At 41.7% G+C, this 25422-nt stretch overlaps 1 protein-coding gene across 2 annotated transcripts in view; it reads left to right on the forward strand.

The window, feature by feature from the left end:
- The first annotated feature begins 7026 nt into the window (after window positions 1-7026).
- Window positions 7027-25422, forward strand: part of acsl2 (acyl-CoA synthetase long chain family member 2) — an 87816-nt gene continuing 69420 nt past the window's right edge. For both annotated transcript variants that reach the window (XM_060931328.1, XM_060931327.1), the window contains exon 1: window positions 7027-7157. The gene's annotated coding sequence lies outside the window, so the exon portion shown is untranslated. The remainder of the gene's footprint in view (window positions 7158-25422) is intronic.

Genomic DNA, 25422 nt, shown 5'->3' on the forward strand with positions numbered 1-25422 from the left:
ATGGTTCCGAATAGGTAGATATCTTCAATGTCCTCCACAGAAAGAATCACCAGGCACACGACCCGCCACCGCTCCCACGCGTCCATCGTGTAACCAGCTGCAAACATTCCGGCAGGACAGACGGGTTCTCCCGAACCCAGGCTTCTCGTCGAGAAAACGGTGTCAATTTCGTTAGGAGACCAGTTTATCAATTCCATGCTTTTTTTAGTTTAGAAAGTAATGCAGGGAGAGTCTCTTCAAAAAGTACAGCAGACGAGACAAGACACAGAAGCACAAGCAGGGAAAAAAAGGAGGGCGAGGAAGAGCAGAAAATGCGACCGCCTTCCGTGGAAGCACGGAGAGAAAAAAAAATCTTTTGTGGATTGCGTGAATTTTTTTGCAGGTTGCGTCACATTCGTATTGCATTAGAGAGTATTTGCTGTACCCTCTTACCACAACATGAGTTTCTCAGCTTGTCACATACGTAAACTGGCCTGTCGTTATTTTTTTGCGGGGAGACACGAGACATTATGTTGGGAGACTTAGGACAAAAATAAAATACCGAGGCCTACGTGTTTAATTCTTGTTTATTATAAAACTTGTAACATATGAACACACAATACTGGTACAGCGATAGAAAATATCAATTTACCCAAAACTTGACTTGACAAAACAGTTCCATTCTCAAGAAGGAATGAAATTAGTTTAATCCTCATGCAGGGACACGCCCACATTTTTAAGCAAATGTCATATTTGTAAACCGCAAGAAAAAACCTGTAACATAATGAAGTGTCCCAACTCTCCCCATCTGGACATTTTGGAAAAAACAATATCCTTAAATGTTTTCCCCCAGAATTTAAATTTAATAAATAATGCTATATCCGGTCACTCTAGGCTACATACTTTAATTCCTAACAAATCTCCAATTCATCAGCGTCCAATTGAGGTGGAGGCAAATTAGAAAATACAAGTTTTGGTTGAGGAACCTACTAAACTGCACAGACCTTACTGCAGTGTCCAGCTTTGTGGTTCTAAAGGAAGTCGGTTACTCTCAGGGGCAACATCGAACTTCTGTTGGAGTCTAAAACCTGATTGGTTGAAATGAATTTATGGGAATACAAACTGTTCCAAGTCTCCCTGCTCTCCCAGATTTCTAAATCTGTTTAATGTGAAATTGAAGCTGAATCGAATTAGTGTCTTTAGAAAAGGATTTCACAGGGTTTTGTTTTATTTTCATTTGTTTAGAAAAAGCTGCTAAATAAAGCAGGTTAAATGATAAAAGTTATCGCTACATACTCAGCTGTTTGAATTTCCTACTGGAAAGAAAAACTGTGAAAATTTAATTTCGCTGGTGAAAGATGAATGCTGTGTGAGAATTTGAACAATGAGTTATACATATATTATATGGACAAGTGTTTTACTGGGAAATACATCACTTGTATTTTTCATATGAACTATATCTGGTACATCGAGAACCAAAACCGTGATATATTTTTCAATATCCCCACTTGTGAGGAAATTGATGAATTGTTTTGATAAATTTGAGTATTTTTTGTTTGTGAACGTGTCGATATAATAAAAAGAAAAATCACACATTGGCTTGAAGATATGAAACAACTCACATTTTTCATATGAAAGCCATCATGGATCTGAGTGACATAATTAAATAATATTGGCTGGCTTTTTTCATGGCAAATCAGATATATTCCATTCAGCTAGCATGATACTGAACAAGCCAAAGACAAGTAGCTGAATGGAATATATCTGATATACCACAAAAAAAGCCAGCCAATATTATTATTATTATTATTGTTATTATTATTATTATACATTCCTTTCGGGTGTTCAACACATCTTTCTCTTTCCAAATTCTCTCAGAATCTTCCCTTTTTAATGAAGCAAACCTGTCGGCCATGTTTGTTTACAAAATATCACAGTCGCTTGCTAGCACGGAAGTTTTACGTCTCCGACGTGCGACATCTTGTTGTCTTGACAACCATGCAATATCGTAAACCATATTCAACACTCATTCTCCAGAGCAGAGGTGGGCAAACTACGGCCCGCGGGCCACATCCGGCCCGTTGGCGTTTTTAATCCGGCCCGCGGAAGACAATCATATAAACATGATTGAGCAGATCTATAAACATCAGTGTTATCACGTAGACAGGTGTTCTAGAGATCCGTCTTTCCAGTCAGTCGTATTCACGCGAGATTACATTTGCAGAGTGGTGCAGCGCGTGCCATGGAAGTCATTCTGGCGCCCGTGCCACTGATGATCTCGAGAACACAGGATAAAACTTTACAATGAGTGCTCCTAAAAAAAGAAAAGTGGACAGTGAGTGCAGGGTGTTCAATAAAGAATGGACAACTAAATATTTTTTTTGCTGAAGTCCGATCAAAGGCTGTATGCCTTATTTGCAAAGAAACCGTTGCAGTTTTAAAGGAATATAACATCAAATGGCACTTTTCCTCCAAGCATGCTAATTATGCTAACAACCAGTCAGCGCAAGCACGGACGAATACAGCTTAGCGGTTGCTGAGTGAATGTGAGTATTAACACTTTCTCTTTTTAAAACTATGTTGGAGCTGTAATAAGATGGTAGTCACATGTTTACAGACATAATAATGTAAAAAGTATAACTCTTAGTAATTTTGGTTGTCGTGGGTGGCTGCTGTAGTGCTGGTGTTTGTTTTTGTGTGTATATATTTTTTTATGTGCCAATCTATTGAACTGCAAGCATTTTTCTGCTCTGCCTTTGTTGACTGAGAACTAAAATAAATGTCAATCTGATCTGCATTTGGGTCTCTGTCAGTGAAGGCCTTACAATAACATTAAAGCTTTTCCGGTTTATGTTTGATATGTATGAATTTGGTGTTGGCCCGGCCCGCCTGGCAAATTTCAAAAGTCAATGTGGCCCCTGACCCAAAAAGTTTGCCCACCCCTGCTCCAGAGTGATGTAATACTTGTCGGATAAGCAATATGCTAACAATATTGCATGCTATCAAACCAAATGAATGAAACCTGTGAGAAGGGAATAGAATACGTGTTTTTAGTCCATCGGAAAAGCGTCCTGTATGTATAATAATTCCTGATATTTCACTCCGATTATGTCACTCCTAATGTTTGCCGCTGACTAGATGTGCGTTGTCGAAATGGTGAACCGGTTCAAAATTAAATTGTTTTGATTAACTTACGTATTTTTTGTTGATGTGTCCATATAATATAAAGCATATTACACAGTGATATGAAGTTTATCTTCTTGTTCACTTTGCTCACTTGTGAAATGTACATTCACCACTCGAAGATAAGATTCAACATATCTTTGCGTGATTGTGAAATATCCTGTGTGTGTGTGTGTACCATAAGAATCGGTGAAAATGACTTGGTGATATGTAATATTTACCAGTAAACAGGTCAATGCTGTCAAGACTGGTGTCAAGATTTTCAGCAGAATTTGCGTTTTTGAGCTGTGAAAATGACCTTTTTTCTTTTTCTTTTTTACAAGTACAAATACTTTTATATTCATTACATTATGAAATTAGAGTTATTACTAATAAAATAAAACACCTACATACTCTAACTTGTTAAAGTTCAGTTTTGATTAACTTAACTCCAAGTTATAGTCTCCCCATGTTACAAATCTCCATCCATTATCCATAACCGCTTATCCTGTGCAGGGTCGCGAGCAAGCTGGAGCCTATCCCAGCTGACTATGGGTGAGAGGTGGGGTACACCCTGGACAAGTCGCCAAATCATCACAGGGCTGACACATAGAGACAAACAACCATTCACACTCACATTCACACCTACGGTCAATTCAGAGCCACCAATTAGCCTAACCTGCATGTCTTTGGACTGTGGGGGAAACCGGAGCACCCAGAAGAAACCCACGCAGACACGGGGAGAACAAGCAAACTCTGCACAGAAAGGCCCTCGCCAGCTGCTGGGCTCGAACCCAGGACCTTCTTGCTGTGAGGCGGCAGTGCTAACCACTACACCACCGTGTCGCCATATATATATATATATATATATATATATATATATATATATACACACACACACACACACACACACACACACATATATATTATCTGTAGCCGCTTATCCTGTGCAAGGTCGCAGGCAAATTGGAGCCTATCCCAGCTGACTATGGGCGAGATCCGGGGTACACCCTGGACACAGAGACAAACAACTATTCACACTCACATTCACACCTAAAGCCTAGGTCACAACCGGCCGTACGTGCTCCTACGGCCGGTTTACGTGCAAAAAACGCAAGAAACGCACGGAGGGCGCGCGTGTGATGTGCTGATTTTCAAGCCGTAGACTGGCCGCAGACCGGCCGCAGAGGTTCTTTGTCATGTCAAACAAACTTTACGGGCGCTTACGTTTTTTTCAGGTTGCAAGACAAACTTACGGCCAACGTGCGTCTTTCTCCACGAACAAAAAAAAACCGCAGCGATTTGGGAAACGCCAAAAATCGCACGGCCAAAAATCATACATCCGGTTGTGACCTAGGCTTATGGTCAATTTAGAGCCACCAATTAGCCTAACCTGCATGTCTTTGGACTGTGAGGGAAACAGGAGCACCCAGAGGAAACCCACACAGACACGGGGATAAGGCCCTCGCCAGCTGCTGGCCTCGAACCCAGGACCTCCTTGCTGTGAGGCAACAGTGCTAACCACTACACCACCATGCCATATATAAATAATTTTTTATGCCTCTGCCACCGTAAGGTGCAGGAGGCATTATGTTTTCGGGTTGTCCGTCTCAAAACCTTTTGAACACGATATCTCAAAGGCTAATGAAAGGAATTTCACCAAACTTTCACCATTTGTGCGCTTTGGGACAAACATGAACTGATTTAGATTTTGAGATCAAAAGGTCTAAGGTCAAGGTCACTGTTACCCCTTTTCCACCAAATCAGTTCCAGGGCTGGTTCGGGGACAGTGCTGGTGCTGGTTCACAACTCGTTCAACTTGCGAGCCAGCTGAGAACCAGTTTGCTTTTCCATAGCTCGCGGTGCTAAGGGAAGACACGTCATTACGTCGCTGTATACGTCAGTTACGTCGTTGTATACGTCATTACGTCGCTGTATACGTCAGTTGCGTCGCTACGTTTGCATAAACCTTGGCGCGAATATCGAAGCAAAAACAACACGGAAGAAGCAGCAGCAGCAACAACAACAATAATAATAATGGATGACTTCGCGTTTGTACAGCTGCTGCTTCTCGTCGCTTAAAAATGGCGATCTTTCGCGGTCTTGTTATTGTTGTTGGTCTTAACAACTCCGCCCCCCCGCTGACGTAAGCAGTTCTTTCCTCTGGCCCAGCAGAGAGTTGGTGCCAGTTTTTCTGGCCCCAGAGCCAGTTCTTTGTCAGTGGAAACAGAAAACCCGGTTCCAAACTAAGCACTGGCCCCGAACCAGCCCTGGAACTGCTTTGGTGGAAAAGGGTCATGTGAGGTCAAATGTCTGTCCGAAAACCTTGTGAACACAATATCTCCAAGGCGAATGCACACTGAAAAAAGTAACTTATAGAATTTACCCAATGAATCTGAGGTAACAATTTGCATTGACTTATTTGGGGTAGATTTAATTCCATATATTGAGTATAAAATAACTGAAATAAAAAGCTATGAAATACTTAAATAAATTGGGTAAAATTTACCTCACATTTATATATCTATTCAACAGCTACTTTCTCATTGAAATTGGGTAAAATTATCTCTTGTTTGCTAGTAGGTAATACCTGATAATTACTAATCAAAGGTAATTAATATCACTTACAGTAGCAACCATTACTTATTCGGAGAAGGTAAGATGTACCCCCCCAAAAAAAGACTTTCGGATGGTTCATCATCTCAATGTTTTTAATCCATAAAATCAGCAAAAAAAAAAACAGAATAAAGTGCAGTACAACAGCTTCACACAACATTTCAAGTAATGAACCTGTTTTATAACTCACTAAACTAACAGCTTCAAATGTTGTTTCTGGACTGACCAAATCTGCAGTCCAGGTGCATTTATACAACAAATAACTGAACCGCCTTGTTTATATGCAGCAATGATGCACCAAATAATCAAAAAACACAAAATAAAGCGCAGTACAACAGCTTCACACAACATTTCAAGTAATGAACCTGTTTTATAACTCACTAAACTAACAGCCGGAGAGAGGAAGATGGCGGTCCGAGAGTTCCCCGTCCCGCTCACTCGAACCCGCAGTCTGACGCATGCGCAATTTGGAGCACAGGACTCACGGCTTTGGGGTATAGTTTACCGTATTTTTCCATGTAACGGTTGTTACTGTTAACGAATAGGTAGCATATGTATAATTTACCCATTACTTTATAATTCCTTGGCTGTCTGCAATAATCGAGTAAATTTTATCTGGTTTGCATAGATTATATTTACCACTCTCCAAAATCACTTCTTACAGTGCAAGTAATTTCACCAGGTCAGGATTACTGTGAGGGGCGGCACAGTGGTGTAGTGGTTAGCGGTGTCGCCTCACAGCAAGAAGGTCCGGGTTCGAGCCCCGTGGCCGGCGAGGGCCTTTCTGTGCGGAGTTTGCATGTTCTCCCCGTGGGTTTCCTCCGGGTGCTCCGGTTTCCCCCACAGTCCAAAGACATGCAGGTTAGGTTAACTGGTGACTCTAAATTGAGCGTAGGTGTGAATGTGGGTGTGAATGGTTGTCTGTGTCTATGTGTCGGCCCTGTGATGACCTGGCGACTTGTCCAGGGTGTACCCCGCCTTTCGCCCGTAGTCAGCTGGGATAGGCTCCGGCTTGCCTGCGACCCTGTAGAACAGGATAAAGCGGCTAGAGATAATGAGATGAGATGAGTGTGATTATTAGAATGTAGGGGAAATGACCAATAATTAAATTAAATTAAATTAAATTAATTTCAATAGTTATAAAAAGTTTACATCACAAAATAAAGAAGAATTATAATAATTTCGTTTACTAATAAAAAACAAAAACAAATTGGGGTATGTTCTGACACTAAAATGACGTCACTGTCCCGTTCCTCCTGAGGCGATGATGACGCAGGCGGTGAGTTAAAGAGGCGCGAGGGCGGTGTCGGGGTTCTGGAGCGCGTGAAAGGTCCACACAAACCTCATTTCACGGCAGTTCAGCTCGCTTTCCGGCCGACTCTGTGCTTTAGATCCAGCAGGTAAGACCGCTTCTAACTCGCTCTCACTGAGAAGCAAACTTTTTGAGTTGAGACCTGAGCTCATTCCTTCTTTAGTGGCGCACTGTTTGGATCCGTCCAACACACCAAACTTTAATGACTCGGAGTTTACCGGTCGCCGTTTATCGGTCCACCAAACAAACAAAGTCGCCAAATAAGGTCACTTTTTTTTCCAGCCGCGTGCTCTTTGTGTGGCTCCGGCGCGTGACACGTGGACGCGCTCGCGCTAAACAGCCGCTTTGACTCCAGCAGAGCGCGAGCGTCGGAGCGGTATTGCCAAATGTATCATATCGCGATATGTTTACGATTCTCACGGTATTTGTCACGATATTTAGGACAAATGAGGTCAACGCGCCAGCAAATCATTCGGAAGCTTTCAGAAAGCCTGTCTTCTCATCTCATTATCCATACATGTCAACCTTTGGTCAATCAAACCTGTATAACCAACCTCCAAAATCCGTATTTCCCTTCTAAAATCCGTATAAGATGCAAATTAAAATAATTTACCTAAAATTTGAATGATAATTAACAAGGATATATCCAAGTTACTTTTTATTCAAGATCAATAACAACAAACCTGGCGGCACGGTGGTGTAGTGGTTAGCGCTGTCGCCTCACAGCAAGAAGGTCCTGGGTTCGAGCCCCGGGGCCGGCGAGGGCCTTTCTGTGTGGAGTTTGCATGTTCTCCCCGTGTGGGTTTCCTCCGGGTGCTCCGGTTTCCCCCACAGTCCAAAGACATGCAGGTTAGGTTAACTGGTGACTCTAAATTGACCGTAGGTGTGAATGTGAGTGTGAATGGTTGTCTATGTGTCAGCCCTGTGATGACCTGGCGACTTGTCCAGGGTGTACCCCGCCTTTCGCCCGTAGTCAGTTGGGATAGGCTCCAGCTTGCCTGTGACCCTGTAGAACAGGATAAAGCGGCTAGAGATAATGAGATGAGAACAACAAACCTTCAGAATGAATACAAAGCTCCAATGTTCGACAAAAACACAAACGCTACGTTCACACTGCAAGGCTTAATGCTCAATTCCGATTTTTTTGTGAAATCCAATTTTTTTGTGAGGTCATTCACATTAACAAATATATGCGACTTGTATGTGATCCTCAGTATGAACGAAAAGCGACCTAAAAGTGTTCCGCATGCGCATTGCAGGATACGACGACGTCACACCCAGTGAGCATGGCCAGTGTTTACGGAAGTAAAGCCGCCCGGTTGCGGTATGACCCATCCAATCTAGCTTGAATAGCTGTATCCCCCCAAATGGAAATCAGCTCCCTAACCTCTGCGTCCTTCCATTGAGAAGATTCAGAACCTTCACAGCCCGAAGCGTCCCTCGCATTGATGTCATGCGCAGGGGCGCAGATACGTTTTTTGAACTGGGGGGGACAAAGCTGCCAGGCAAACCAACCCCAACCCCGATATGCCTGTCAAACTTGTTGTGGGTTACCATAGCAACCAAGCTCGAGCTCGCAACCTGTGCAGTCTGCGCAGCTCAACCAACCGAATATCAGTCTTTGTTTTATGTGAGTTGTTGCAACTATGTATGTACTGCTGTGCACCTCAATAAACCGAATGGTAATTAGTCTTTTGATTTTTCCGTGAGGTTTGCCTTATGCAAAGAAAGACAGCATAGACGTTTTTTCCTCCCTATAAGTGGGGGGGACCGAACGAGGTGAATTTAAATCTGGGTGGGACGAATCCCACCCTCTATCTGCACCCGTGATTATGCGCCATGTTGTTGTAACTTTTTTTGAGAGACCCGCTGCCTACTTCAGCGCAGAATAGTGACGTTTGTGGCTTGTTGATGACGTGTAAGTCGGATGAATGCGACCTGGCGGTTCAGACTGAAGTCACATATGAAAAGAGTGGATAGGAATCGGAATTAGGACCACATATCCAAACGGCCTGGGTTGGATTTGAAAAAATCGGATCTGTGTCGTTCATATTGTCAATAAAAGATCGGATACAGGTCACATATGGGCGGAAAAGATCGGATTTGAGTCACTTCAGCCTGCAGTGTGAACGTAGCCAAAGTGTCACTCTAATGTTCTGAATTGTACTCCATGACAGCTTTTTTAGCAGTCTGCACCAATACCTCACTAGGCTGCATGTCACAGCAAGTGTCGGTGTTGATCTTGCCGGAGCGCCCATTCAGAATCTTTTCAGTCGCTAGTGAAAGTCGCTCCGGTTGGCGGGATTCTCGCAATGCGGTGTGCACATGATCAGAAGTGGAACGAAGTCTCGCTACCACAAGATAACGCGCGATTTCATAAGACTCTTTACTGGCTGTTTGTGCCTTCTGTGGTGTACAGTACGTTTGTAAATGTTATGCGCTCTTTTATCATCGTGGGAATTGATTATAGCTCTAAATAAATATTGAAGTTTTTTTAAAGAATCCGTATAACTTTATTTGTACGCCCGTATACTACGTTTATTGAATCAAATCCGTATAAAATACGGACATTCCGTATACAGTAGGTTGACATGTATGTCATCATCTCTAGTCGCTTTATCCTTCTACAGGGTCGCAGGCAAGCTGGAGCCTATCCCAGCTGACTACAGGCGAAAGGTGGGGTACACCCTGGACAAGGCTGTCCACACTGTGTCAGATCACGAAATCCAGGGACACATGTCAGCCCGGGGGCATTTTGAGTTACTGACAGATTCAGGAAGTACAGTTTCTAAGCTTTCCAATGATGCCTTCCATGTGGAGATCTGACAATATTTGAAGAATGTGTGGCCTTTTGAAAGTGCATACCTCTTAAAACAGGGAAGGGAGAAAATCGCCCTCAAAGTTTTTCTTCTCAGTTACTCTGGGTGCAGGGCAGGCACATAATGTATGGAATCAATTTTGTGCCAAAATGTTCATACAATACTTTTGAAATATCAAACAAAAACGACAAATCAAAATACAAAAAAAGTCAATTTTTTTAGACTGGCAAACAAATTATTCATGTAATCGTGCAAAATAGTCTATTATTCTTCAGAAACCTTTTATTTTTGTTCCGCGTCTTTCTCAGTTTTGTTTGATGTAATTTATTTTGGTTGCGATTCCAGCTTTCTCGTTTGCGCTCCCTGACTTTTTGCTTGCAGTTTTGGCACAAACTTCACGTGTGGGCGGGCTGTCCAGGAATGCATTCCCATTGGCTAACTTGTGTTTGACTGACAGCTATGCTCAGCCATTCCCTACTCGGATTCTGGCGGGCTGTTTGACGAGTGACCGATCCATTGACGGTAAACAAGGATCGAGTGGACTTCAGTGGCGACTATGATATTGAATTTACACTTTGTTGAATTAATTCAATATCATAGTCGCCACTGAAGTCCACTCGATCCTTGTTTACCGTCAATGGATCGGTCACTCGTCAAACAGTGACTGCAACAGCTTCCCGGGGAATCGCTGAGCATAGCTGTCAGTCAAACACAAGTTAGCCAATGAGAATGCATTCCTGGACAGCCCACCCACACGTAAAGTTTGTGCCAAAACTGCAAGCAAAACGTCAGGGAGCGCAAACGAGAAAGCTGGAATCGCAACCAAAATAAATTACGTCAAGCAAAACTGAGAAAGACGCGGAACAAAAATAAAAGGTTTCTGCAGAGTAACAGACTGATATTTTGCACGATTACACGAATAATTTGTTTGCCAGTCTAAAAAAATTGACCTTTTTTGTATTTTGATTTGTCGTTTTTATTTGATATTTCAAAAGTATTGTATGAACATTTTGGCACAAAATTGATTCCATAATAATGGTGCTCATCTGCATGACGTTAAGGAAAGCCCTACCCCCTACTAGCTAGCACGTTGCTACTTTCATGTAAACAAAGATCACCATGTCAATTTTTCTTCCATGCAAAGTATGCCCAAAACAATTATGAAGTACAAAAAAAAAAGTCCTAAAGTATACTTTAACGTTTTGTGGTTGAAAAATTACTCACACTGTAAGAAAGAAAGATCGCACGATGATAACAACTAACACAACGCTAGTTTCATGTAACCAAACCACAACACTCTCCGTTACATGCAAAAATAACCACACAGCCTTAGATTAATAAACTTACCCCATCAGAAAGAGAAACGGTGCCTTGCACACACCAATGCCTCCGATGGAATATGTAGTCCTAGAACACTTCCTTTTGGTTGCGTTTTTTTTTGCTAGAAATGGTTATCTCCGATGTAAATACCGTGCGTCTGTTTGCTTCGCGGTGTTTCAGCTCCTCTGCGCTCTGTGTAGCTTGCTCATTCCATAGTGAAATTACACGCCTGTATGCAGCTTATGTAGCCACGAGCTCAGCTCGTATCATACAGCTGATTGGCAAAAAAAAAGACTTAAATCGTCACGTGAATGGCCCATATGGTAATTTACCCACACCCCCCAGCAGGCTACAGTCCTGACAAAAACGAGACAATTTGCAACAAAAAATGTATGCTTTTCCAACAAAACAATCTATTATCTGAAATACTGATTGCGTTCTTCAAGATCTCAACTTGCACATTATGGAAAAAAACAAAAATCACAAATTTAAAAAAAAAAAATGCTTCTTTTGCGATTTTCTCGGATTCGTTTCGGCCGACGTGTCCCTGGATTCCGTGAAGGGAATCCATAAATTAGTGGACAAGGCGATGGCAACTTGGCGGGCAAATCCATAGAAAGTCATTTGACTAACCAGACTGCATAGCTATTGCAACGTTATCGCGAGCTCTAAAAGCACAGACAACTTCGTTGCAAGCTTTCTCTTGGAATAAAACGTTTCTATACCTTAATACGCTTCCGCAGGTTGGACGGCGAGTTTTTGTAGGCCGTGCTGTGGTTCGTTTTCGTCAAACAAAGCAAACATTTAAAACGAAGCGAATCTTTAATCCTTTCAGAAAACTGAAACACGGGTTCATGGGCCACGGGGGCGTGCACTCTCCAGAAGAACCACCTCCTTCCATTCTGCCATCAACTGATCGTGTTCAAATAACGCTGCGGAGAAATCATTGATCTTGATTTTATCCAGTCTACGGACGTGACCCTAGTGATTACTGATCGGCTGTCTCCGGGTCACCTGCAGAAAAAAAATAATCACGTTTTAGAAAAGAAAAGAAGAAAAAAAAACTATCCATTTTCAAAGCTGCTTCATAGTAACGAGGACCTTGATAGAAAAGTACGATATTTGCTTTTCGAATGTAGTGAAGTTAAAGTCATAAGTTTCCAAAAAAATTAATACTCAAGTACAGATACTCAAAGTGTACTTAAGTACAGGACTCGCGTAAATGTACTTCATTACTGTCCACCTTTGGTTGTGGCTCATATTTTTTTTTGTCGGAGCCCAGTCTGGATCGGTAAAATTGTCGAGATCAGCTGGTTTCTCTAATGGAAAGAAAAAGCAAAATAAAAGCAGCAGCATCAAAAATTACATACAGCTCTTTTTAAAAGGAAATAATCATAGAAGCCTTTGATTGATTGTCGGATCACACACTCGATGATCACGGCTTTGTGACGTTTGACAGCGGCGAGTTTCTGCACGACCAGGCTATTAGGGATCGACCGATATGTTTTTTTCAGGGCCGATACCGATTATTATGGAATTGGGATGCCGATAACCGATATGTGCAACCGATAAATGTAAACATTATAATTCACATGAAATTAAACATAGCACACACTGACCCAGACCTTCATATCCATGAAATGTATGTTTAATTGTAAAATTGAACATGAAATTTTGTGCAGGGAGATGCCAGCAGCATTTGTACAATAAAGTCAAACATTAGTTAGAATAAAATGAGAAAAATAAGAATAAAAAATATTCACCAATAAAAACATAAATCACTCCCTACTATATTAGGGCAATTCCATGTAAATGTCAACCTCACCATGCAAAAATAAAGCAACATGTAATACATCAAAACCACTCCCAGAGATCTCACCTAGGCCTGTATTTTACAGATGTGAATAAGTTGAACCAATTTGTAACCAACCTAATATGTCACTGTCAGTCTTTCTTTCTTATAATGTAAAACCCAAGCTAAAATCAACTTTGATCATGTACAATTCTATATTATTGCCACAAGCCACAGAAACGTATGCTAAAATCCACAAAACAGCAAAACAATAGCCATCCTAAATATTATTTAAGAACTTTGATAGTTTTAGCTGATGTTTAGAGAGTTTTTCAAAGGGTTATGGTGGTTAAATTGCTGATTTTCTAAACATACGCCATGTCTATTTCAGACGCGTCACATCCATAACGGAATTTCATCACATCCATAACGCTGACTTTTCCTTCCGAAACTCTGCATGAAATACAAAATATTTTAAACAAAGATTTTTTTAATATTCACCTTGGACCCCTCTATCAAATGGATATCTCCATTTCGACATTAGGTTTACGATTTCACAGAGTTTGATAAAAATGTACAGTCACCCAAGAAAAGTGATACTTTTTCTGTCACATCCATAACGCATCTTTTATTGGCATTTTCTGGCATGCCCTAGATGTACTATGGGAATTGTTCTTGTTCTATCACTTCTCCAGTATGGTACAGCCTTAAAATATGCAACACCTGTTTAAATACTGGGAGACAATAAAACATGCACTGGGTCATTTGTTGCCATTTTGAGTTCAAGTGTCACGTCCATAATGCTGGAATTGCTCTCTACAGCTCACCATTTTCAGTGGAAAATAAATGAAAATACACTCTGGATTCTTTTACACTAAGAACTAAGTAAGACTTACCAACTTCAAGTAGTTTTTAAATAACAAATCAAGTGTAGGGAGCTGCCTGCAGCATTTTTTAAAAAGTATAATCAAACAAAGTCGGCTATCACTCCCTATTATGTAACAACTTAACAAGTAACCATCTACATTCTAATGCTTTTAATGCCCAAGCCTAATATTCCCAATTTAGGATTATATTGTAGTGAAGGAAGCATTACATGTAGTTTCAGCGAGACTACAGTAGTTGGTTGTAGGCTAATTCAAGTGCTTCCTTCCGTAAGCTAAGTTTGCCTGGCTACACAGATGCAAATGGACAATTTTAACGAGTAGCAGATGAAGAATGTAAACATATAATGATGTTGTGCTTTTGCAACTTGTGTGTTTGTGACTTATTGCGGCAATACCTTGAAGTGGGATCTGCTTCTGCCCGAGTGCCCGTACGGCCGCCTTGAAACAGTTCACAGCGTTTAGCTACGCATGTTGATTGGCTGTATCCCTTGTGCCGCTTCTGCCCGAGTGCCCGTACGGCCGCCTTGAAACAGTTCACAGCGTTTAGCTACACGTGTCGATTGGCTATATCTCTTGTGCCAAACAAATCAGATGTTGTGGTGGGCGGGACCGTGTTCTTGAACTCAGAGAGGCGAGTGCAGGAAAGGACGTGCAGTGACAGTCGCGTTAGGAACGAAATGGCTGCAAAAAGGCATGTTATCGGCATATCGGTGGAAATTATGGCCGATACCGATAACCCTAAAAATGCAGAATATCGGCCCGATATATCGGCCAGGCCGATTATCGGTCGACCCCTACAGGCTATTAAACAATCCAGTATTTCTTATCTATTGCAGTCTCTTTCATTAATAACTAGCTAGTTTGTAACACTTACCATTGATAAAATGTTCACTACAGACTCGTGTGGTTTTTGCTTTCTCATCGCTGAGATCAGCCCGATTTATGTTGGACAGCCATTGATGTTTACACTCTGTGGACAACTCTGTTTGCTTTTTTTTTTCTTCTTCTTGATTATTTATAATTGCTGGAATTCTAAAGAACTTCTACGTCCCCTTGTCTCGAATAGAGTTGTTCCCGCATCCAGTTACAGCACAGAGTCGGCATAGCGAATAAACTAAAGGAATTCTTGAGCATCACAACCTCTCGAGCATATTTTCTATAGTAAACGTGTGCCATGTGAGTTTGTGTATATCTTCCAACATGGCTGACTTCCGGTTCAAAGCCTCATGCATAATTAGCTGTGATGTCACGTACAAACGAAGAATAGTGAACTATCTTGTTCTACCAAAAAAAAAAAGTGCGTAAGTAAAATGAAGTTACTGGAATGGCATCGCTAATATCTCACCTGGTAAATTTGACCCACGTGGTTCTTCTTGTGTATCCAAACTCGCCAAGTTTTGCGCTGCTTCGAATCTGGCTTTCTTGGCAGATCTTTCATTTATCCTGTTGCTTCTTGATACTGCAAGATGAGTTTTCTTTCGTCTTGATCTTATGTCCTAATTTGAGTGTTGGTGCCCAATCTGGATTTGTTTAATCACGTAGGTTTGGGTGAGAAGCAGTGTGTTCATGCTCAAGCTCAAAAGTTAAATTTAATCAGCGGAAAACATAGCTTTAATTAGCAATGAACTCTTAACAGATATAAAGTGATCAACACTAGAGATGGCGAAAACTAAAAAAAATCTTGACTGAGCCTCATTAGCCGGTTAAAGTCGGTTAACCTATGAGTTTAAACAGGGATGCAAACGGCGCGCCTTTTGGCGGATGCCGCCTTTTTCACAGCTGAATCGTGCAGATTCGATTTTTTTTTGGAGGGGGGGGGGGGGGGGGACGTTGGAGTGTCTGAATAATTTCATCAGAGTAAATTCTGTATTAAAATTACTAAATAAGCAAATGCCGTTACAGTCCATGAAACATAGGAAGAATAAGTATGAGAAGAAAACAGTAAATCAGAAAGCTGCGCACGTTTTTGCGGAAGCTGCGCAAATGTGCGCAGCTTTCTGACTTACTGCTTTCTTCTCATACTTCCTGTGTTTCATGGACTGGAACAGCATTTGCTTATTTAGTAATTTTAATACAGAATTTACTCTGATGAAATCATTCAGACACTCCAATGTCCCCCCCCCTTAAAAAAAAAATCGGATCTGCACGATTCAGCCGTGAAAAAGTCGGCATCTGCGCCTTTAGTTTGTGTGGAGAGATGTGATCTGCAGTAACATGCATTGTTGGCTACAGACCGAAACATACTTTCAGAATGCACTGGCCAAGGCAGGACTAAACTCGATGTGCCTTCTAATAATAACTAGACCGGACAATTCCCCGGGGGAAATTGTGAGAGGATGCAGTGCGCGAAGCAATTCGGTCACGCATGTTCGCTGGCCGTGAATGTGTGACCTGCAATGATGTTTCAATGCAATGATTATGTGTGTGCTTGAGACAGCAGCTGTCATGAAGAAGAGCTATTCAAGAGTATAAACAAAAAGTGACTACAGGCGGAAATTAGCATGTACCGCTATAACCTGGGACAGACATCTGTCCCTACCACAAGGATAATGTTTAATTTGTGCACTGTCCCTTTTAAAAATAAAATAAACTCTAAACTCTAAGAAGAGTGTTTGTAGTTTGTATGCACGAACAGAAGTGTTCCTAATAAAGTGGGCGGCTAAGGTGAGGCCTGTCGGCTGCCCTCTTCTCAGTTTGAGGCTTCTCATTCAAAAACTGTAAATCCTATCGTTTAGGTAGACACATTGTGTGAATCAGGACAAGTTTTACTACTACTTTTGAGAAAATCATGTCTGTAGAGTGAAATTTGTGGCTGAAAACACAGTTTAAGCGAGAAAGTTTGACCTTTTTTTTTCAAGCTCTCTCCACTCTGACTTAACGAGCTGCACTGGTGTGTAACGCAATAGACACCCATTCAAAAGCCGGATTTTCTCCCGGAACCCACATGGCGTTTGAGCCGGGACTGATCCGAAAGTGTAGAACCTAGCAGAAAAGTTGAATGCCAGATCCACAGAGGAGAAGTTTTCCTACGTTTTAGAGTTTGAATCATGTCTCTAGGTGAAAGCATGCCAGAGCAGCGGACGTTTGAAAAACATTGAAAAAGAGCTTTTTTTCAATTAATTCAATAGAAATGAATGGGGTTTTTTGGGGCGATTTTTTTTTCGCGACTACGTCACGAAAAAATCGTATTCTGTAGAGAAAAGTAATAGCATAGTGAGTCCGATCGAGCCACACGTTTTGATATATTGTTTGTCTGTGTGCGATGTACGGTTGTGTGACCTGCTATGAAGCTACAATGCCATGATTTATGTGTGTGCTTGAGACAGCCGCCCCCTCCCCTCTCTGCTCCCTTATTGAAGCCAGTCGGCATGGTGACGGGCCTGAGCAGGTTAAGACACACACACACACACACAAGGTTTTGTCAGGTGCCTGCTGTATTTTGCTCAGGACCAGGCCTCGAACAATGACAAATAACTCGACAACGGAAGCAGCTATTCACAAAATTCTTTCACAGTGAGCGCTAGAAGGGTCTCCTGAATAAAATGATGTATTTTTTTGTCTGTCGTGTTAAAAATAACGACACTAGAGCGATTTAAAAATGAGTGACTTTTCTCTCACGTTTATAATGGGTGTCAATGAAGCCTGTCAGCTGCCCTGTCCTCAGTTTGACGCTTGTCATTCAAAAACTGTAAATCCTATCGTTTAGGTAGACACATTGTGTGAATCAGGACAAGTTTTACTACTACTTTTGAGAAAATCATGTCTGTAGAGTGAAATTTGTGGCTGAAAACACAGTTTAAGCAAGAAAGTTTGAGCTTTATTTTCAACCTCTCTCCACTCTAAGTTAACGAGCTTCACTGGTGTGTAACGCAATAGACACCCATTCAAAAGCCGGATTTTCTCCCAGATCCCAGATGGCGGTTGAGCCGGGACTGATCCGAAAGTGTAGAACCTAGCAGAAAAGTTGAATGCCAGATCCACAGAGGAGAAGTTTTCCTACGTTTTAGAGTTTGAATCACATCTCTAGGTTAAAGCATGCCAGAGCAGCGGACGTTTGAAAAACGTTGAAAAAGTGCTTTTTTTTTTTCAATTAATTCCATAGAAATGAATGGGGTTTTTTTCGACGATTTTTTCGCGACTATGTCGCGAAAAAATCGTATTCTGTAGAGAAAAGTAATAGCATAGCGAGTCCGATCGAGCCGCACATTTTGATGTATTGTTTGTCTGTGTGCTACGTACGGTTATTGAGTTATTTGAAATCAAAAATTGCGTAGGAATAATAAATATAAGAAGAAGAAGAAACACGTAGAAGAACAATAGTTGCAGTGCTTTGCACTGCATCCTAATTAAAAAAAAAAAACAGAATAGTAATTTGTAAGCTAAAAAGCCTGTGTCTACACTTTTCTTTCGCTGAGTGGCAGCTGTCTTCAACTGGGGCGGGACATGACTGAATGGGTGTTTCTGATTTGTCAGCTGTCATCCTTACACTGCATGGCACGCCCCAAGCGTTTACAACACAGAATTCCAGGTTCTCCGCTCCAAAATCGGCAGCTTCAAAACGATGATTGATTTTTGATTTTTTTTTAACCGACAACCAAAAAAAAATTAACCGGTTGACGTTGATTTGGTCAAACGGCATCGGTTAACATCCCTAATCAACACGCACGTGGATGTAATTAGCTTTTTCCTCAGTTAAGTCCTTACGATGTATGTTTTTGAACCACAGCGTGCGCACGTCGTTCCATTCTCTGGACAGCTCTTCATCCGTTTTGTCGCCGTTTTTAATTATTTTGGGAATTCTTTCTGAAGAACCGTTTCTCTTTGTCACGAGTAGCATTATTACCGCAATTATATCCCGCACACAAAGGAGGCATTGTCTTTCTTCAAAGGCAATGAAATGAAAGTCACGCAGCGTTGCAGCAGCTCCGACGTGAAGCGCCACCAGCTTGGTTGTTGTCATCCAACATGGCGGACTTTATATATGCATGTATGTTATAAAGTTTAAATTTAGTTTCTTATTCATTAACTAGAACTTTACAAATCACTGTAATTATCAATAAAATCTACAAATTCCTGCAATAAAAGCAGAAACCTTAAATTATAACTTCTAGTGTGCGATCTTCACGAGACTTGTGCGAGACTTCGAAACGTGAAGTGTCCGCCAGGCCATTATTAAAAAATGTTCTGTTTCCGGTCCACCGGCCGGGTGAGCGCCGTTTGTGCGGTTGACTTTTTTTTTGGGTTCGTAAATCTAAAATCGAACTTGACATTTCCGCATTCCCAGGGCTTTCCACTAAGGCTCATACTAGCCAGCCATGACAAATAAGTAGCCAGCCGAGGGGGGAGTAAACACAAAATAAACTCCTGTGCACGCAGTTCCCAGGATTAAATGTATTTTCCACAGACCATTTATTTATTCACTTTACTCAAATACAAAGTAAAATGGCAGTAAATCTTCTTTCTTTTCTTGCGTATTGCATCATGAGGCGTTCCTGGCTTGTAAATCTCTTATTTTCGGTGCATGACACATTCACGCAGCTGAGCATGCTATGAATTAACAACGACAACGGTCTGCAGTGGCGGCTACACAATTAAACACTCCGCAAACATTTCTCCATTTGTGTATGAAAATACTGTACACTCCAACCACTCAGTTTGGGTTCATTTACAACCAACGGTGTCTTTTGATGCCAGCACGTAATTGAACGAGAGAAGACTGGTTTACCGGAGACAAAATGAGCGTTATCTCTGCTTCTGTTCCCTCCGACACACTACTGCCGAGTGCGCGCGCACTCTGAACTGAATCAGTTCTGCGCATGCGCCGTGCGGCACAAAAAAATGGCAGCCACCACAAATGAAGGAGATCCGGAGTTTTAAATTTTGCTTAAGTGTGAAATCGCAAAATGGTATTCTAGCGAACAACAAAATAGCAAAGATTCAGAAAAACAAATCATTCAGTGATCATTTCATCCGAACTAGGCCTAACGGTCGATTTAGAACTACAAAAAGTCCGTGTGTCGGAAATTTTTTTTTTTAAAGATATTTTTTGGGGCTTTTTTTCACCTTTTATTGGATAGAACAGTGTAGAGACAGGAAATGTGGGAGAGAGAGACGGGGAGGGATCAGGAAATGACCTCGGGCCGGAATCGAACCCGGGTCCCTGGATTTATGGTATGGCGCCTTATCCACCTGAGCCACGACGCCCCCCCATTTAAAATGCTAACTTTAAGTTTTTGTACAAGTTTCAGTTGATTAAACTGTCATTTTATTAAATGTGTCTGCTTTTGTAATAAAGTACTGAAAGAAAAAGCAAACACAGCATTGCGATTTCTTATCCATCCATATATTAAAAAAAAAAAAAATCCCTCCCTCCCGACTGAAAAATTTTTTTGCTCACCCGGTGGACAGGAAACAGATTTTTTTTAAGGATGGCCCCAGGTGTCAGTGCCGCCATTTTGAAAACTGTTTTCCAAACGAAATATTGCACAAAAACGAGTTTAAATGATGATTACTGCCTACTTTCTTCAAACTTTCCTGATTGCTATCAAAACAAACAAAACTTCTGGCTTGATTACGTCAGCATTCGAAAGAGGCCGCGCACGTCTTTTGACAACGTTGGCAGATGTCGGTCACTTTGATTTCCGCTGTACGTTTTACTTCCGTCCTACGATGTCTCGCACAGGTCTCAACGAATCTCGTTTACGGCCATTGCTTTGATGGACTGATATTACATAGCATATTTCAAACACTCATAACTTGCTACAGCAGTGACGACAGTAGCGATCAAAAAGGTATTCCGATATTTTAATAAAATGAGAAATAGAATTTTGATGATAAAAAAATTGCCTTCAGTTCTCCTTTCAATGTTTGTGTTTAAAATGACCTGAAAAAAGGGAGAAAGAGCAGTAAACAGTAACGAATGAAATGGTCAGTATTTGATGTGACGACCTTTTGCTTGGAAAAAAACAAAAAAGTAGTCTCCGGTACAGTTAGTGCAGTTTTATAAGGAAATGAGCTGTAAGTTTTCCTGAGTGTCTTCCAGAACCAGCCACAGTTCTTCTGGAGTTCTTCTTGTAGCAAAACCCAGTGGGGTGTTTTTTTGGGATCTGAAAAGAGTCTCTTACATAATCTGCTTTCGTTCCTGACTTGGACATTTTTCAGTAACATTTAATTTTGTGCCGGAAAACTGATGTTTGGAAATCTACCATGCTATGTTTTCATACTGACTTGATAATATAGAAGTCATCAAATAAAAATTTCTAATAAAGACTTTTACACAGTACTGTAGGGATACTGTGTGCCATCCGTCCAACATGAAGTCATTCAGGATTCACTTTATTTGACATCAAGTAATGTCTAACTCCTCTTCCATTCATTTGGGCACAATTTCAAATTCCTGCTTCTTAAGTGCACCCAGAACTTACACTAGTACCGGAGTGATAAATACTGAACAGGGGAAAAATATTGTCTTATCTTTTACAAATCTCCATCTGTACAATTTTAGTGTAGCCTAATGCCGCTTTTCCACTACCAACACGGCTGAGTCGAGCTGAGTGGGGCTGTTGGAGTTGCATTTCGACTACAACCGCGCTGAACCGTGCTGGCTGGAAGTGGGTGGACTTGGCGAAAGTGGGTGGACGTCACGTGATGTCGTTAGGCGGTGCAAACAGTGACATCAGTGACCTTTTAAGCGGTAGTCTCACGACCCGGATAGTAAACAATAAACATGGAGGACATGGAGTCGTTAGTGTTGCTGGTCTTGGTGCTGTGGCTTGTTGTCACTGACAACGCCAACAGATACTGGCAAGAGCGTGTAGATGAGGCGAGGCTGATAAGGCTTCAGAAATTCTCGTAATTCTTCTTCCGGGTTTACGGTGTTTACAGATCCCAGCGTGCTCGTGTGTGGGCATGTGAGGACACTCCTCCTCACCAATCAATGCACAGGGGAGTGTCTCCTCACGCCCCTAGCCCCACTCGGCTCGGGTTGGCTCGCTTCAGCACCACTCCAAAACCGTGCGAGTTTTGGGTGCTGAGCAGGGCTGAAGCGAGCCGAGTCGTGCCGCTCTGAGGTAGTCGAAACGCGAGCCGTGTCGGGCTGAAGTGAGCTGAAAAAGGGTAGTGGAAAAGGGCCATAAGATTCTGGTTCTTCACTGAGAGGATTGGAACTTGATTTGGTCTTCTGCTGATGATGTCGATCTGCATCAGAGTCTGTATGTTCTGAGATGCTTTTCTGCTCACCACGGTTGTACAGAGTAATTATTTGAGTTACCATAGCCTTCCTGTCAGCTCAGAGCCGCCTGGTCATTCTCCTCCAACTTCTCTCATCAACAAGCCGTTCTTGCCCGCAGAACAGACTCTCACTGGTACTGCTTTTCGACCAACAGGGATCGGGTTCCGTGCTTGTTCGCGCACCAAATTGTGAACCATTCAGAGCATTTTGACGAAAAATAAGTTGGTTCCCCACTGGTTTTTCCAAAGCGAACGGTGACCTCAGTGGGCGTCATTAGTTTTGAGAAGAAACTGAGCACAGCAATGGAAAAGGTGAAATGAAATGTGCAACACCCTCCATTCATGACATATCCTTGATTTTACAACGGTTTCACTCAAAACTGGTGTAAACATGGCCCGGTTCATTAACTGGCACCAAGGTTCAGAGAATCCTGAACGGAACCCGCTTCAAGAACCCGTTCCCTGCTGGTTGAAAAGCTGCATGGATATTTTTACTTTTATTGGCACCATTTTTGTAAACTCTAGAAACTGTCGTGCTTGAAAAATCCCAGGAGGTTAGCAGCTTTTGAAATTCATTATTTCTCCAGCTCTTGGAGATGCTCCCTATAGCATTCATTCATTTTCAATAAAAGATTTCTCCTGGTCAGGGTTGCAGTGGCTCCAGAAGCAACCACGCAGTGTGTGCAAGGACGGAATGGACCCTAATTGGGATACCAGGGATTGCAGGGGACCATGCACTCATTCGCATCCAAGGGGCAATTCATCTTAGCCAGTCCATCAACTGGCATGTTTTTGGGAGATGGGAGGAAACCAGAGAACTTGGAGGAAGCCCACACAGACATGGGGAGATCATTTGAAAAAGTTCATGCAGACAGTAACCTGGGCTCAGGCTTAAACCCAGGACCCCAGAGCTTTGAGGCAGCACCACTATCCTGCGCAACAAACCATTGATTGTCCAAGAGAAAGCTAACTGGGGTTCAGTTTGTAAATGCACTGTTATTACAACCCCGATTCCAAAAAAGTTGGGACCAAGTACAAATTGTAAATAAAAACGGAATGCAATAATTTACAAATCTCAAACTGATATTGTATTCACAATAGAACATAGACAACATATCAAATGTTGAAAGTGAGACATTTTGAAATTTCATGCCAAATACTGGTTCATTTGAAATTTCATGACAGCAACACATCTCAAAAAAGTTGGAACAGGGGCAATAAGAGGCTGGAAAAGTTAAAGGTACAAAAAAGGAACAGCTGGAGGACCAAATTGCAACTCATTAGGTCAATTGGCAATAGGTCATTTAACATGACTGGGTATGAAAAGAGCATCTTGGAGTGGCAGCGGCTCTCAGAAGTAAAGATGGGAAGAGGATCACCAATCCCCCTAATTCTGCGCCGACAAATAGTGGAGCAATATCAGAAAGGAGTTCAACAGTGTAAAACTGCAAAGAGTTTGAACATATCTACAGTGCATATCATCATCAAAAGATTCAGAGAATCTGGAAGAATCTCTGTGCGTAAGGGTCAAGGCCGGAAAACCATACTGGGTGCCCGTGATCTTCGGGCCCTTAGACGGCACTGCATCACATACAGGCATGCTTCTGTATTGGAAATCACAAAATGGGCTCAGGAATATTTCCAGAGAACATTATCTGTGAACACAATTCACCGTGCCATCCGCCGTTGCCAGCTAAAACTCTATAGTTCAAAGAAGAAGCCGTATCTAAACATGATCCAGAAGCGCAGACGTCTTCTCTGGGCCAAGGCTCATTTAAAATGGACTGTGGCAAAGTGGAAAACTGTTCTGTGGTCAGACGAATCAAAATTTGAAGTTCTTTATGGAAATCAGGGACGCCGTGTCATTCGGACTAAAGAGGAGAAGGACGACCCGAGTTGTTATCAGCGCTCAGTTCAGAAGCCTGCATCTCTGATGGTATGGGGTTGCATTAGTGCGTGTGGCATGGGCAGCTTACACATCTGGAAAGACACCATCAATGCTGAAAGGTATATCCAGGTTCTAGAGCAACATATGCTCCCATCCAGACGACGTCTCTTTCAGGGAAGACCTTGCATTTTCCAACATGACAATGCCAAACCACATACTGCATCAATTACAGCATCATGGCTGCGTAGAAGAAGGGTCCGGGTACTGAACTGGCCAGCCTGCAGTCCAGATCTTTCACCCATAGAAAACATTTGGCGCATCATAAAACGGAAGATACGACAAAAAAAGACCTAAGACAGTTGAGCAACTAGAATCCTACATTAGACAAGAATGGGTTAACATTCCTATCCCTAAACTTGAGCAACTTGTCTCCTCAGTCCCCAGACGTTTACAGACTGTTGTAAAGAGAAAAGGGGATGTCTCACAGTGGGAAACATGGCCTTGTCCCAACTTTGAGATGTGTTGTTGCCATGAAATTTAAAATCACCTAATTTTTCTCTTTAAATGATACATTTTCTCAGTTTAAACATTTGATATGTCATCTATGTTCTATTCTGAATAAAATATGGAATTTTGAAACTTCCACATCATTGCATTCCGTTTTTATTTACAATTTGGACTTTGTCCCAACTTTTTTGGAATCGGGGTTGTAGATATTATCTTTGACAAGCTATGTAGTCTCAAGTCAAAGTCCTTCCCATGGGCGTAGCGGACGCGGGGGACATGTCCCCTGCACTTCCCGTATTTGTGCCCTCTGTCCCCCGCACTTTTTTTTTTTTTTTCCAGCCATTACAACCACTCAACTCATTTTTAACATGTGGAAACACGTTTTTCCGAGCCGCCTCTAAACGCATCATGAGCAGGTGGAGCTAAGGCGGCAAACACCGCTGTCGTGTGTGATGAGAGACGCTTTAGAAAATATTGTATGAGTATCTTTGGTGTGATTCAGATCTGGGCAGCGCTTCTGTATGTTCAGCAAACCAGCCAAGAGGCTAAAGACTTTAGACAGTTTTTTTTCCAAACAAACCGTGTAAGTTGAGTAATGCTGTTGAATGTAGATGTTTAGCTAAAAGATGACAAATAGATGTCAATTTAGTTAGTTAAGCTAGCTAGCTAACTTAGAGGCGGTAGTAACTAGTTACATTTACTCCGTTACATTTACTTGAGTAACTTTTTGGATAAATTGTACTCTTAAGAGTTGTTTTGTTGCAAAATACGTTTTACTTTTACTTGAGTAATATTATTCTAAAGTAACAATACTCTTACTTGAGTAACGTTACTATTTTGGCTACTCTAAGATTACTCACTTCTGGGTAGAAAATAAGAATATAAATGTAATTTTTGTAAAGATTTAATTT

The sequence above is a fragment of the Neoarius graeffei genome, chromosome 10 (genome assembly GCF_027579695.1).
Source record: "Neoarius graeffei isolate fNeoGra1 chromosome 10, fNeoGra1.pri, whole genome shotgun sequence".
Classification (NCBI taxonomy): Eukaryota; Metazoa; Chordata; class Actinopteri; order Siluriformes; family Ariidae; genus Neoarius; species Neoarius graeffei.